This window comes from Brassica napus, chromosome C4, assembly GCF_020379485.1.
Source record: "Brassica napus cultivar Da-Ae chromosome C4, Da-Ae, whole genome shotgun sequence".
NCBI classification, from domain to species: domain Eukaryota; kingdom Viridiplantae; phylum Streptophyta; class Magnoliopsida; order Brassicales; family Brassicaceae; genus Brassica; species Brassica napus.
This window is the reverse complement of record NC_063447.1, coordinates 34622237-34632441: the sequence shown is the minus strand read 5'-3', so window position 1 is coordinate 34632441 and position 10205 is coordinate 34622237. Positions and strand designations below refer to the sequence as shown.

The window sequence follows — 10205 nt, the reverse complement described above, 5'->3', positions numbered from 1 at the left end:
TGTGCTTTCTTCGCGTCATTACGGTTACCTTGATTAGAGTAGGGGTCGCGAGAGAGCAGAGCGTACCGACCTGCCATAGTCACGAGTGATGTTAGGAGTTTTCAAGCTCCTAAGACAAATGTTGTAGTATAGTGAATGTCGAACCAGTTCTGAGGGATATCAAAGCATCGAGAATGCAAGTACTCACTTAATCTAAGTGCAACCAATGATTTAGATGAGTTTTAAACTACTACTAATACTAGAAAGCAATTACAGAATGATACTTTCTTGACTAAGGGAAAAGAGAACTCATGGGCATAGGGATTAGACCTTGGGTGATCAAGTTTCGAACTAAGGATGGAAAACGATCAATCAAACTATCAACCTTAAGCTTAGACACAATCTTAAACAAACTCTATGTGTAAATGAATTTTCATTTACTAACATATCTCAAACATCAAATGTCTTTGGTTGAATAATATGAAAACAATCATTACTAACAAGTCTATTGGCTATCTTAACACCTTTAACAACAAATGTTTTTGGTAAAGTATGTTAAAAGCTTAGGAGAGTTGTCTCAGGCATTTCATCAAACACCTTGTGGGTGGGAGATGCCTAAAGATCAACTTTTGAGTGGCCAACTCATAAGATGCATTATGAATACTCTACTAGCAAGGAACAAGAATGATCTACACTAAAACATCATAGAACTAACCTAATCACCCTTAATCTCCCTAACTCATGAATTCAAAAGGTGATTACTCACTAATCTCCATGATTCCTCTTAAACCCATATTGGATTTCAGATTAATCATGTAGAGAAATAGATAAGAAATCAACAAGAACACAAGATAAAAGCAATGAAATCTGAATCAAAAGAAGTTTTTTACTAGTTGTTTTCCGAAAAGAGATCTCTTCCCCAATGGCTTACAAAAATACTTAACTTAGGTTTAGGCAATGTAAAAAAACAAAACAAATGACCAAAAGGCCCCTGAAATAACATAAAAATCGTCCAAGCAAAACACGCGGAGCGACCTAGCATAGTCGCTCCAGGAGGTCGCTCCCGACGCGTTTCTTCGTGTCTCGCCCCGTCAAAACGCGAGTGACTTGAGCTGGTTGCTCTGGCTGGTCACTCTGGCTGGAGCGACTTGAGATAGTCGCTCTGGGCTGGTCGCTCTGGCTGGGAGCGACCTTGGTAGGTCGCTCTGAGAGGTCGCTCCAGGATGCTCGAACAGGGTGGATATGCCTTTAGTAAATTGGTCTTAACTCCTTCATTACATCTTCAAATGACTTGAAACCACTTCCATTAGAAAGCTAACTCAATATGATGTGTCTCCACAAAATCTTAGCAACAGAATATTTCTCTAAAGGCTCCATCCATGCTCATCTTTCACCCCATTTTGGATCACAATGCTCCCAAACATCTCAAATCACTCCATGGCACACTCCAACACCTAATAAGGACAATGAATGCAAAATGCAACCTAGACATGGCTAAATACTAATCTATATGATGAAAATGCACATGAATAAATGGATAAAACAATGTAAATATGCAAGATATCAACTCCCCCAAACTTGTTCTTTTACTTGTCCACAAGTGAACTTTCTAGAACTCATAGGGAGAGAGGTTTTAAGGTGGGGAGCTCATAGCCAAAAGAAACACAACTAGCACTCATCTCAACATCTAATCCAACCTGAGCACACTCTCTTATTACGCTCTAGCTTCTCTAGGCCTACAACTCTTTTTGCCCTTATACTCATCATCAAGCATCCACACATTCAAATCAACCAACTCTCACATTCATTAAGCATAAAACATTAATTGAATTCTTGCAAATGGTCAATTGGTCCAACTCATTTGGTTGAGTAAGGGAAGGCTTTTATTCAAGTGGGTCAAGAGGTTCAAAATCCATGATCTTTTAAAGTGGTTTACTCTCAAAACAAGTAGCCTTGACATTGCACATAATATATCTAAGAAAAGGACCAACTCATGCATACAATACTCAATCTCCATTGTTCTACCCTTTTCCCAAACATACAAGTTACACAATCACTTCCCAATGTCAAACCCAACTCCCATCTCTCACCAAAAGATCCCAAGAACACTTTGCACATAAAACTCTTTTTCTTTGAAATCTATAAAAGATTTTCTCAAATTCTAAACAAATCTTAGTTCTAAACAACTTTGCTAGCCCCATTTTCTTTCGTTTTCTCTTTTTTTTTGTTTTTATATATTTTTTTTTCTTTTTTTTCTTTTTCTATTTTATATATTTTTTTTTTCGGGGGCTAAGACTTTTCATAAACTCGAGATGGACGTTTATCTATTAATTCCAATAAGATTATCCATTTAAACACAAAGAGTCATTTTTTTCCTTCGAACTTTTCATGCTTCCAAACCATAGTCACAACACTCACCCCAACCTATAGCTAGACAATAGAGTGCCTAATCTGCAAGAATGAAGACCAAGCATTGTCGTTCCCGATACTCTCAACATTATGCACATGTAAGGCTTTCCGAAAAAGGCCTCATTCATCAAATAATGAAAGCTCAAAAGGAGGGAAGGGTTTTGGGAATGGTGTACCACTCGAGTTTGTCAAAAAGATTGGCATAAAGGATGTGACAACTCAAGTGTGTATATCCATGACTCAGTACACAAGGGACCATAAGCAAAAAAGCATTAAGTTCGTTCAGTTCAAACAAGGTTGTAGTTGGCTTCAAAGATTGAGTTTAAGCAATCAACAAGTTTCAGGAAGAGTTTTCAAGGCTCGAAGCATACAAGTCTTTTTGAGAGGTGCATAAGCTACTCATGTGCAAAGTAATGTTTTTTACAAGGCATTTCAAATCATTGCTCCCAATGTAAGTAAATGCAACCTATATGCTCTAGACTCTCCTAGAAATGCAAATGATGCAAACTAAATGATTTTTTTTTTTTTTTCAATTTTTTTTCAAATTTTTTTTTTATGCAAATAGGTATGCATAATGCAATGCATGAGACTCAAAATCATCAAAGCAAACGTGATCAAATACTTGGTACCTCCCCCAAACTTAAATGACACAGTCTCTGTGTTGTCAAGGAGAGAGAGATACCCAAAAAAAAGAAAACTAATATGCAAAAACGAAATGGTATATACAAGGGAAAGTAGTGGGTTACCTTCTATGGGGAATGAGTAGAGGGAGATGCTCCCTCCTCGTCGTCCTCAGGTGGTAACTCTTCAAGGTGCTCATCAGCAAGAGTGCCCATCTTTTCAATGTAGAAGGCTTGCCCGAACACAGTTGGTTTCTTCATTTTCTCCTTGATGTCAAAGTGGAGAACATGCCCTTTACCCAAATGGAGATAATTCGTGCCCTCTTTCACCTTAACAATTGCTCCTGCTGTAGCTAAGAATGGCCTTCCAAGAATCAATGGGTCTTGAGCCTCCTCACCCATGTCAAGCACCAAAAAATCTGTAGGTATCTCATACCTTCCAATCTTCACAGGTAGGTCCTCTAAGATGCCCACAGGGTACTTCACTAAACGATCAGCTAACACCAGAGAGAGTCTACACTTCTTGTACTGAGTGAATCCAAGCTTCTTTGTAACAGACAAAGGCATCACGCTGACACTAGCTCCCAAATCGCAGAGACATTTCTCAAATACCATAGGTCCAAGAGCACAAGGTAGTGTGAAGCATCCTGGATCCTCTAACTTCTCTGGAACATCAAGCTTCTGGATGATGGCACTGCACTCATGGGTAAGAATCATCATGCTTTCCATTTCCTTCTTCTTTGCAGCTACAACATCTTTCAGGAACTTGTTGTATTGAGGAATCAACATGAAAGCATCGATGATGGGCATTGCAACCTGAGCTTCACTCATTTGCTTCTCAAACAAAGCCTTGTACTTCTCTAGCAGCTGCCTCTTGAATCTACCAGGGAATGGTAGTTTGGGTTCATATGGAGGAGGAACAAAAGAATTCTCACTTGCTGGAGCAAGAACTTCACCATCTTTCACTGTTTTCTTCTCTTCCCCCACCTTTCCTTTACCTTTGGCTTCCACAATCTTCTCCAAGATTTCATCATTGATTTTCTCATCAACAATCACCACTTCATCATCTAAGTTGATGGCCACCTCCTCACTTAGTTTCTCAGCATCCCTGGTGAGGGTTGTAGGAGGTAACTGCTTACCATTCCTAAGGGTGATAGCTTTGGCCTCCTTGGGGTTTTGGTCAGATTTTCCAGGTATAGATCCTTGCTGGCGAGTCTGGTGAGTGTTCATGGAAGCAAACTGATTCTCTAAATTCTTGACTGTAGAAGCAAGATGTGAGAACTTGTTGTTGAGCTCATTGTAGCTCCCATCAATCTTGGAATGAAGGTTCTTCAACTCATAACCAACATGCTTCTCACTTCTAGTCTGAGACTCCAAGATTTGTTTCAGCAGGGTGTCAGTGCTGCTCTCTTGAGGAGCAGAGGAACCAGATGAGGGGTTTTTCTGAGGTTGATAGCTGCCTTGCTGGTTGTTTCGAGGCGGATAACCACTCTGTTGGTTATTGGGATAGGATTTCTGTTGGTAGTTGTTGTACTGAAAGTTGGGCTCTTTTTTGTACCAGCTACCATTGTTGTTGATGAAACACAGCTCTTCCTGACCTTCCAAACCCTCAACCTCATGGACAACAGGTGGTGTCTCTTGGCTTGGGTTACCAACAAAGTGCAGCTGCTCTTGTGTGGCTTTATCAGCAAGGAGGATGTCTATCTTATCTTGTAGAGCTTTCAACTCCTTCCTCGTCTGCTTATCATCTGTTCGACTGCCTCTGTCGTGGTCTCCACTGTAGACTGCATCACTCTTTACCATGTTGTCAACTAGCTCCTCTGCATCTTCCTCAGTTCTCCCCAAGAAGAACCCATTGCTAGCTGTATCCAGTCTGGCCCTGTACTTAGGAAGAGCACCACGGTAGTATGTGCTCAGCAAGCTCTCCTTAGAGAAACCATGGTGTGGGCATTGAGCTTGGTAGCCCTTGAATCTCTCCCAGGCTTCACTGAAGCCTTCCAAGTTCTTCTGTTGAAAGCTGGAAATCTCATTTCTCAGCTTAGCAGTTCTTGAAGTAGAGAAGAACTTCTCCAAGAATGCTCTCTTGCAATCATCCCAAGTGGTGATAGAGTCGCTGGTAGAGACTTCTCCCACTGACGTGCCTTATCCCCCAAAAAGAAAGGGAATATCTTGAGCTTTAAGGCATCTTCGGACACACCATTGGTTTTTGACAACCCACAGTAGCTGTCGAACTTGTCCAAGTGATCAAATGGATCCTCTAGAGCCAAGCCATGATACTTGTTGTTCTCGATCACGTTGAGGAGTCTTGACTTGACCTCAAAGTTGTTCGCTGCCACAGCCGGTGCTCGGATTCCCAGTCTATGACCATGAATGTTGGGCCGGTCATAAGTACCAATGGGTCGAGCTGCCCGCGGTTGGGGTTCTGCCCCTTGTGGTTGATCTTCCATATCAATATCGAATCTCTGCAAGTGGGCTTGTTTTTCTTCTTCTCTTCTAGCTCTAGCACACTCCCTCTCAAAAGCTCTGATGTCTGCTACTATTGGAACTAGATTTGATGGACCCCTGCTCCTCAAGTTCATACACCTGAAAGTAAAAGGTAGGTGAAGAAGAAGAATCAGTAACAAAACAAAATTAAAATGACTTAGTCTCAAGCAAGTGACTAAATCTCAATGTTTAAATCTACTCAGAATTTGGCAACGGCGCCAATTTGATGTTAGGAGTTTTCAAGCTCCTAAGACAAATGTTGTAGTATAGTGAATGTCGAACCAGTTCTGAGAGATATCAAAGCACCGAGAATGCAAGTACTCACTTAATCTAAGTGCAACCAATGATTTAGATGAGTTTTAAACTACTACTAATACTAGAAAGCAATTACAAAATGATACTTTCTTGACTAAGGGAAAAAAGAACTCATGGGCATAGGGATTAGACCTTGGGTGATCAAGTTTCGAACTAAGGATGGCAAACGATCAATCAAACTATCAACCATAAGCTTAGACACAATCTTAAACAAACTCTATGTCTAGATGAATGTTCATTTACTAACATATCTCAAACATCAAATGTCTTTGGTTGAATAATATGAAAACAATCATTACTAACAAGTCTATTGGCTATCTTAACACATTTAACAACAAATGTCTTTGGTAAAGTATGTTAAAAGCTTAGGAGAGTTGTCTCAGGCATTTCATCAAACACCTTGTCGGTGAGAAATGCCTAAAGATCAACTTTTGAGTGGCCAACTCAGAAGATGCATTATAAATACTCTACTAGCAAGGAACAAGAATGATCTACACTAAAATATCATAGAACTAACCTAATCTCCCTAACCCATGAATTCAAAAGGTGATTACTCACTAATCTCCATGATTCCTCTTAAACCCATATTGGATTTCAGATTAATCATGTAGAGAAATAGATAAGAAATCAACAAGAACACAAGATAAAAGCAATGAAATCTGAATCAAAAGAAGTTTTTTACTAGTTGTTTTCCGAAAAGAGATCTCTTCCCCAATGGCTTACAAAAATACTTAACTTAGGTTTAGGCAATGTAAAACAACAAAACAAATGACCAAAAGGCCCCTGAAATAACATAAAAATCGTCCAAGCAAAACACGCGGAGCGACCTAGCATAGTCGCTCCAGGAGGTCGCTCCCGACGCGTTTCTTCGTGTCTCGCCTCGTCAAAACGCGAGTGACTTGAGCTGGTCGCTCTGGCTGGTCGCTCTGGCTGGTCGCTCTGGCTGGAGCGACTTGAGATAGTCGCTCTGGGCTGGTCGCTCTGGCTGGGAGCGACCTTGGTAGGTCGCTCTGAGAGGTCGCTCCAGGATGCTCGAACAGGGTGGATATGCCTCTAGTAAATTGGTCTTAACTCCTTCATTACATCTTCAAATGACTTGAAACCACTTCCATTAGAAAGCTAACTCAATTTGCTGTGTCTCCACAAAATCTTAGCAACATAATATTTCTCTAAAGGCTCCATCCATGCTCATCTTTCACCCCATTTTGGATCACAATGCTCCCAAACATCTCAAATCACTCCATGGCACACTCCAACACGTAATAAGGACAATGAATGCAAAATGCAACCTAGACATGGCTAAATACTAATCTATATGATGAAAATGCACATGAATAAATGGATAAAATAATGTAAATATGCAAGATATCAACGAGTCTTTTTATAGTCGCGACTCTTGTAGACTTGCCTGAGTTATCTGCTATAAGATTAATATATTATTTTTTTTAATAAAGAAGCGCTTTGAGGCAGGTTGTGCTGCTGAATCCATGGGCAGGCAAGAGTTTTTCAAAGTCTGGATTGGTCCCAATGCCTTCTATCGCCTTATTGAAAATTCCGCCTGGAAGTAGACCGATTGATCGGACAGAGACGAAAGTCGGCCATAGTGATCCGGGAGTTGATGGTATGGGTATTGGAAGTGTTAATAGAATTCAGGGGGAGGCGGGACACTGCAAGGTGGGGTTCTAGTATTTAGTGGATTAGAAAAATATTTCGTTTTATAAATCATTGACAAATCCATTGATCAAACAAACAGTTTCCAAAATCAATTATGTAGATTTCAAATTAAAAATAAATAACCAAGTGGTGGTAGCCTAGTGGCAATTTTTGGGGTCTTGGTGCGTACCCACATTAGTCATGGATTCGATTCTCCTTAAGAACTATAATCACTTGGCTAGTCTGGACTTGGGTGTACTTTGACAAAAAAAAACTTAAAAATCTATCAAAACAAGCACAAACACATTTTACGCAATAAGATCCTCTTTGTCAACAACGGTTCTGCTGTAAAATGAATATATACATTATTTCTAGGATTGGACGGGCTTAGATTGCGGACTTGGACTTCGACTGCAATTGACATATCTACCCCAACCCAATAAAGAATTCTTTGAGGTAGCTCAGTTTCCAAGTTTACATGGGCTGAACATATTATGTATTATGATATAAAATCAAAACTACACTCATCACATCTCTGAGACACAAACATAACCACAAATAATTCTTTATTCACCCATTACATAGACGACATACACAAACAAATTAAAAGCCTTTACAAAAACCTTTATATTATGTAAATTTAAGGCAAGACATTTTCTGCTGCTCACTCTTTTCCTTTTGAACAATAGCTTCTTCAAGAATCCTAATCCTTGCTTTTTTCTTGGAAGCATCTCCATCTTCTCAGCTTTCAATTTCACTTGTTCGCACACAATCAAGGCATTGTCACCATCATGAGTAACTCTACTAGTATCATCCTCGGCTATGTAAAATGAACCTTTTGTCGTTGACTCTTCTATACTTCCCTGCGTGACGCTCTTAGTTGCGCCCGTAAGTTGGTAACCATTATTGAAGTTAAACTTGATTTGGATCATATGATTGGGCTAAAATTTTACTAATCATGTTTAGCCCAAACTTAACTCAAATTCTAGAAAAATCCTCCACCTCCTCAAAATAAAAATCTAGATATTATTATACAAATATCTAGATAATTAGAATAAAATAATATAGATATTATGTTAGAATTCTCTAGATTTAGGATTAAAATATATGAGATATTTTGTAATATGGAAGCTATAAATACCTTCTCATCCTCTCATTTGTAACAACACAAGAAGTTGAACAAGTAAAGTAAAAGAAAGTTTTCTTAAAGAAAGAGTGTTCTACTCAAAGTTCTCTAAATCTCTTTGAGAGTTCTTCCATATTACTCTTCATACTTGGAAGTTTTCTTGTTTCTTTCGGGTTCTCGGGTATTACGGTCTTGGGCTAGTGCTAAGCACTATCAAGGGTGGTTTCTTTACATGGTATCAGAGCCAAGCTAATCTTGTGCCAAGCTAATCTTGTGCTCATCAAGATCGTTTTTTTAAGAGAGCTCGGGTATATTCTAAGTATGGAATCAACGGGTCGTGTTGTTGGATTGGGAATGGAAATCCTAAACCAATCTAACTACCGGTTATGGAAGTCATGCATGGAGTCATACCTGGTGAGTGAGGACTTATGGGATGTCGTCGGTGGTAACAACACAACACCACCAAGGGGAAATGCTGCAACCCCGGAAGCGACAAAGGAGTGGACACGGAAGAATGCCAAGGCGGAGTTTGCTTTGAAGAGGTCCATATCTTCAAGCATATTTGAGCATGTCTCAAGGTGTACTTCCGCTAGTTCCATTTGGCAAGCTTTAGATCAATTGTTCAACAAGAAGAATAAGGCTAAACTACAATTATTAGAGAATGAGCTTGCGAATGCGAAGCAGGGGGAGTCTTCAATCTCGGAGTTTTTTATCAAGGTAAAGAACCTATGCTCTGAGATTAATACTCTAAATCCGGAGGAGTCAATTTCTGAAGCACGGTTGAAGCGGTCTATCATTCGAAGTCTACGGCCTGAATATACACCGTTTGTGACTTCGATTCAAGGATGGGCTACACAACCTTCCTTGGAAGAGTTTGAAAATTTGCTAGCTTCGCAAGAGTCATTAGCCATGCAAATGTCAGGAGTCAAAATCAATGATGACTCGGGAAGCGCCTTTGTAGCTCGGAGACAACAAAGCTTCAAGGCGAAAAACAAAGATGGAGGTTCAAGACACAATGATGGAAGTGAAGGATCTTCTATGGATAAGAAAAAGTTCAAGTGCTATCGGTGTGGAAAGCTTGGGCATTTCAAAAGGGATTGTCGAGTCAAGTTGAAGGAAACAAATATGGTGGAGTCAAAAAGTCATACGGAAGATGAAGAATGGGGGAAATGTTTCACGGTGGAGGCTACACATCCAGGTACACCCACAACTAAAAACTTGAGAAATGATTGGATTGTAGACTCGGGTTGTAGCCATCATATTACCGGAGATGAGAAGTTATTTTCTAGTCTTCAACGTCATGACGGGAAATAAGCCATTATTACCGCTGATAATTCAATCCATCGAGTTGAGAAAGAAGGGACTGTTGTCATTAAAGGAGATGATGAAGAACCGATCACCCTCAAGAATGTGTACCATGTCCCTGGAGTAAAGAAGAATCTTCTTTCGGTGGTGAATGCGGTCGACTCAGGTAATTATGTTCTATTTGGCCCAAGAGACGTTAAGTTCTTAAGGAATATTAAAGAATTAAAGGCGGATGTTGTTCACACTGGAGCACGCGTCAAAGATTTATATGTTTTATCGGCCTCACACGCCTATGTGGAGAAGATGAGTACGAA

General features: G+C 39.9%; 1 non-coding gene across 1 annotated transcript; it reads left to right on the top strand.

Annotated features, from left to right (window-relative positions):
• The first annotated feature begins 4941 nt into the window (after positions 1-4941).
• On the top strand, positions 4942-5048 carry LOC125586542. Its single transcript, XR_007323079.1, has one exon. It is a non-coding gene; the product is annotated as a small nucleolar RNA R71 (small nucleolar RNA).
• Positions 5049-10205: the final 5157 nt, after the last annotated feature.